This window comes from Leucoraja erinacea, chromosome 29 (genome assembly GCF_028641065.1).
Source record: "Leucoraja erinacea ecotype New England chromosome 29, Leri_hhj_1, whole genome shotgun sequence".
Lineage (NCBI taxonomy): Eukaryota > Metazoa > Chordata > Chondrichthyes > Rajiformes > Rajidae > Leucoraja > Leucoraja erinaceus.
The window spans coordinates 29,455,164-29,461,163 of NC_073405.1; positions in this window are offsets into that span (position 1 = coordinate 29,455,164).

Sequence of the window (6,000 nt, forward strand, 5' to 3'; positions counted from 1 at the left end):
CGCAACAAAAGCTTTTCACTGTACCTCGGTGCACGTGACAATAAACTAAACTAAACTAAACTACTGTAAATCCTGTATAAACTGGGATAAGGTTCCAGACATCATATTCCGTCAATGGACTCATTGAGGCTACAAAACGTCGCTATGATTCTATGTCAGTCAGACCTGGGGAATCGCAACCTGAAGAAAAACAGGGCAAGTTTAATTATGTTATTTATCTGTTTTCCACTTTCATATGACTTCAATGTGTAGTAAGGAATAGATCTGGTAGATGCACACATTGTCTTGCTCAGAGTAGGGGAATCGGGACATAGGTTTACGATGAAGGCGAAAAGATCTAATGGGAATCTGAGGGGTAACCTTTTCACACAAAGGATGGTGGGTGTACGGAATGAGCTCCCAGAGGAATTAGTTGAGGCAGGGACTATCCCAATGTTTAAGAAACAGTTAGACAGGTACATGGATAGGACAAGTTTGAGGGATATGGACCAATCGTGGGCAGGTGGGAGTAGTATTGGCTGGTGTGGACAAGTTGGGCTGAAGGGCCTGTTTCCAGGCTGAATGATTATGACTCTATTTAATTTTGTTATTCAACTTTTTCTTACTTTCATTTTATTTCAATGCGTTGTAACCAATTTTTATTTAGTTCACCAGTTAAGTTTAGAGATACAGGATGGAAACAGGCCCTTCAGACCACCGGGTCAATGCCACCCAGTCACACTGGTTCTATGTTATGCCACTTTTATACGTTAGGGGCACGTTACAGGGGCCAATTAACCCACAAGAACGCATGTATTTGGGAAGTGGGAGGAAAGTGGAGCACCCGGAGAAAACCTTCTTGGTCACTGGGAGACTCCTAGGTTAGACTCCTATTTATCGACTATAGTTCTGCTTTCAACACCATAATCCCATCCAAACCCATCACCGAACTAGACACAAGATGCTGGAGTAACTCAACGGGACAGGCAGCATCTCTAGATAGAAGGAATGGGTGACGTTTCTGGTCGAGACCCTTCTTCTGAAGAAGGTGACCAGAAATGTCTCCCATTCCTTCTATCCAGAGATGCTGCCTGTCCCGTTGAGTTACTCCAGCATCTTGTGTCTATCTTCAGTGTAAACCAGCATCTGAAGTTCCTTCCTGCACATTTCATCTCCAAACTCATGGAGTGAGAATTCATCTTCCCCTCTGCCACTGGACCCTTGACCTTCCGACCCCACAGAGCACAATCAGTGTGAATAGGTGACAACACCTCCTGTACAATAACTGTCAACACCAGCACCCCACATGGATGCATTCTCAGCATACTCAATACTCAATGATACTTCATTGTCACATGTACCTAGGTACAGCAAAATTCTTTGTTCCAGTTACAATACACAAAGTACGCAAAGAATCTCCCGCGCCCACAACGTAAGCAAAGACATCCCACCCGGGTCATTCCTACTTCTCCTTTCACATGTCCAGCAGAATGTACAGAAGCTTGAAAGCACGCACCACCAGACTCAGGAACAGCTTCCTCCTCTCCATTGTCAGACTTCTGAACGGTCCTTCCATGAGCTAGGATACTATTCGATTCACCTCTACCCAATTGAGGACATTGGGCTTTGTTTAAGGAACTAATGCACTAGAATCTTCTACAATGCTGAGAACTATATTCTGCAGTCTGTATCCTCCCCTTTGTTCTATCCATTGTGCTTGAGTTTTAACTGATTGTATCTATGTGTGGTATATCTGCTCTGTGTAGAAGGAATTGCAAAACAAAGCTTTTCACCGTATCTTGGTGCATGTAAAAATCATTGACCTGAACCTAAAGGAACTGCAAACTCCACACAGACAGCACCAGAGGTCAGGGTTGAATCTGGATCTCTGGTGCTGTGAGGCAGCAGCTCTACTAGCTGTGCATTATGTATTAATAATATTTTCTCAAATATTTATTTTAAATTATGTTATCAGTATATAATTGTAATTTGGGCAGCACAGTGGCGCTGCGGTAGAATTGCTGCCTCAAAGTTATCAAGGGATCTGAAACCAAGGCAAGAATTAGCATATAGATACGGAGCAGCAAATGGCCTCATTATGATCCTATGTTGCAAGATATTGAGTTTTAAGAGAATTTAGCAACTGGAGCCATAAGACATTATTTGTATTAAAAGAACAATTAGAGAGAAGGGGAAAAATTGTATTGATGTTTGTTAGAATATAAAATACTCTCAAATAATAGCATCGTAGTGGCAGGGTTAGGACATAGAACATACTGTAGAACAGTACAGTACAAGAACAGGCCCCTCAGCCCACAAAGCCTGTGCTGAACATGATGTCGACCGAGATGCCAGTAGCGGCACAGCTAGTAGAGCCACTGCCACACAGCGCCAGAGACCCGGGTTCAATCCTGACCTCAGGTGCTATCCGTGTAGAGTAACGCATGTTCTCCCTGCGACCCTGTGGGTTTTTTTTCCCTCCGGGTGCTCCAGTTTCTTCCCGCATCCCAAAGGCGTGCAGGTTTATAGGTTAATCGGCCTCGGTAAATTGGATGAGAAAGTGGAATAACATAGAGCTAGTGTGAACGGTTGATCTATGGTTGACATGGACTTGGTGGGACATAAGTATCATGTTCAATGATAATTAAACATTGTCCACTATGTGAATGAGTTAAGGAGATAGATTATAGATGGTAGATACAGTGCGGGAACAGGCCCTCTGGCCCATCGTGTCTGTGCTAACCAGCGATCACCCCGTATACTAACATTATCCTACACACTAGGAACAATTTACAATTTTTTTAACTGAAGCCAATTATCCTACAAACCTGGACATCCTTAGAGTGTGGGAGGAAACAGGAGCACCTGGAGAAAACCCACGCGGTCCCAGGAAGAACGTACAAACTGCGTACAGACAGCACCCATAGTCAGGATCAAACCCAGGTCTCTGGCTCTGTAAAAGGGCCTGTCTCACGAGCATGCGACTCCATGCGGCAAGCGCGACCTAAAGGGCCGGTCCCACCAGCATGCGCCTGCATGCGGCAAGCGCGACCTAACGTGGTCGCTTGAGCCGTACGGCCTCGCGGGGCCGGTCCCACTTCGATCGCCGGAGCCGTATGGAGTTATGCGGAGCTCCGGAAAACTGACCGTGTTCAAAAATTCTGCGCGGCAACGGCCTGCCGGCCCGCAGTTGCCTTAACACCGTACGTCACGCACGGACTTTGCTCGAACTTCATGCCACTTACTCGACCTCCGCGCGGCCCCCACTTCGGGTTAGGTCGCGCTTGCCGCATGCAGGCGCATGCTGGTGGGACCGGCCCTTTAGGTCGCGCTTGCCGCATGGAGTCGCATTCTCGTGGGACAGGCCCTTTAGGCAGCAACTCTACTGTTGCGCCACCGTGCCACATCCTGAACTGAGCTGAGGTTTATTTACATTGAAAAACATGAATCCATACAAAAACACAAAGCATTTCTGCTTGTAAAATAAGAGCGCCAATAAGAGAATCATCCTTGCAGCCTGTGCGCAGGCCCTTTGGCCCATCGATTCTGACTATCAATGGTTACATTGACTTGATTGGCTGAAGGGCTTGTTCTCTAAACAAAACTAAAACTCAAACTATTATGGCCATTGGAGGTATGTTTCAGGTCATGTGCACTGCAACAACCAATCGCTGGTGAAAGGCCAGAGCACATATTCATTTTGCGCATATTTAACAATCCATTCAAAGAGTGGATATAATGCAGGTTCTAGTTTGGCACAGTGGTGGAGTGGTGGAGCTGCACTGGTACAACACCACGGACCTAAATTTGATCCTGACTGCGGGTGCTGTCTATAGGCAGTTCGCATATTCTCCCTGTGACAGCGAGGATGTTCTCCGGGTGCTCCAGTTTCCTCCCACATCCCACATACAAGTTTGTAGGTTCATTTGTTTGTGTAATGTGTAGGATAGAGCCTGTGTGCTGATCGCTGGGCGGCATGTACTCGGTGGGCTGAAGGGCCCGTTTCCACCCTGTATCTCTAAAGTGTAAAGTCTATTCCAAATGGGATCATTAAGATTGTAATGCTAATCTTGAGTCTTGAGGTGGGACGAAAGATTAGATATTTGATAAAGATAATCTTGCTGTCCAATACGGAAAAACTCAAATGTTTCTTGAGTTTAGTTTAAATGTTTATTAATTGCCATGGAGGATGTAATGTAGTGTCTTAGTAGTTCCATTACCTTAAGAACCCTTGACAGTTATTCTGTGGGACAGTAATATTTTCTTTCGTTTGACCTTCGATTTTAGAGATACAGCATGGAAGCAGGCCCTTCGGCCCACGAGTCCGCACCGATCAGCAATCATTTGTACACCAACACTATCCTGTACACGAGGGACAACTTACATTTTGCAGAAGCCAATTAACTTACAAACCTATAGGGCTTTGGAGTGTGGGGGGGAAACCGGAACACCCAGAGAAAACCCAAGCGGTCACAGGGAGAACATACAAACTCCGTACGGACAGCAGTTGTAGTCGGGAGCGAACCTGGATTTTTGGCGCTGTAAGGCAGGAACTCTACCGCTGTGCTGCCCTCAGTATTGTCCATCAGAAAGGTGCAGGCACAGTAGTGGGCCTGGTATTCCAAGCAATTCCAATACTAGACTAGATTTGGCACATGGAAGAGATGGCACAAAGCTTTATCTTGTTACATTAGTGCACTACGTTCCTTTGTTAAGGTGCATGACTAACTCATTAAAAGATTAATGTGTTCAATTTCCCTTTTGTCAACAATTGAGCCCAGTGGATTCTTCAGCTACCAAGAAACCCACACTGAATCTGGAAACATCTCCACTGTAATTCATGAGGTGCTCAATAAAGTTAGTATTGTTTATTTAAAGTCTCTTCACAGTCTGAAGGGCACTGGTACTTGTGACAAATGTTACTGCAACACAGAGAGCATAAGACCATAAAACATCGGAGCAGAATTAGGCCATTCAGCCCATCGAGTCAGCTCCGCCATTCACTCATGGCTGATTTATTTTCCCCTCTCAACCCCATCCTCCTACCTTCCCCCTGAAACTTTTGAAATCTTTACTACCTATCAATCTCTGCTTTTAAAATACTCATTGCCTTGGCTTCCACAGCCGTCTGTGGCAAGGAATTCCACTGATTCACCACCTTCCGGCTAAAGAAATTCCTCCCTATCTCCATTCTAAAGGAACGTCCTTTTATTCTGAGGCTGTGCTCTCTGGTCTAGACTCTCCCATTAGTGGAAACATCGTCTTCACATCCACTCTAGCTAGGCCTTTAGTTACATGGCACAATGTTTAATGGGATTAAGTCTCCATTTCCAGTTCTACACCTGAGAAACACCAAGCTTGAAAGCACCACCAGACTCAGGAATAGCTTCTTCTCCTGTTATTCGGCTTCTGAACGTCCCTTCCACAAGCTAGCGTACTGTCTGATGCACCTCTACCCCATTGCGGACATTAGACTTTGTCTATAGACCTGATGCACCACAATGCTGTGAACCACATTCTGCCCTCTGTATTTTCCCCTTTGCTCTATCTATTGTATCTGAGATTGACTTGATTGTATTTACATTCATTGAACATAGATCAGGCCCGTGCCTTTCGGCCCACAATGTTTGTGCCAAACATGATGTTGTTAAACTGATCTGATCTGCCTGTACATGATCCATATCCCTCCATTTCCCGCACTTTCATGCATCTATCTAAAAGCCTCTTAAATGCCGCTATCGTGTATATATATGTACTGAATATGGATGATCAGCCATGATCACAGTGAATGGTGGTGCTGGCTCGAAGGGCCGAATGACCTACTCCTACACCTATTGTCTATTGTCTGTATATACCACCACCACCCCTGGCAGCGTATTCCAGGCACCCGTGCCATCTGTGTAAGACCTTGCTCCACACATCTCCTTTAAACTTTGCCTACCGCACTGTAAATCTATGCCTTCTATCTTTGATTTTCCTGGGAAAAAAGGTTCTGATTGTCTACTCTATCTACACCTGTCA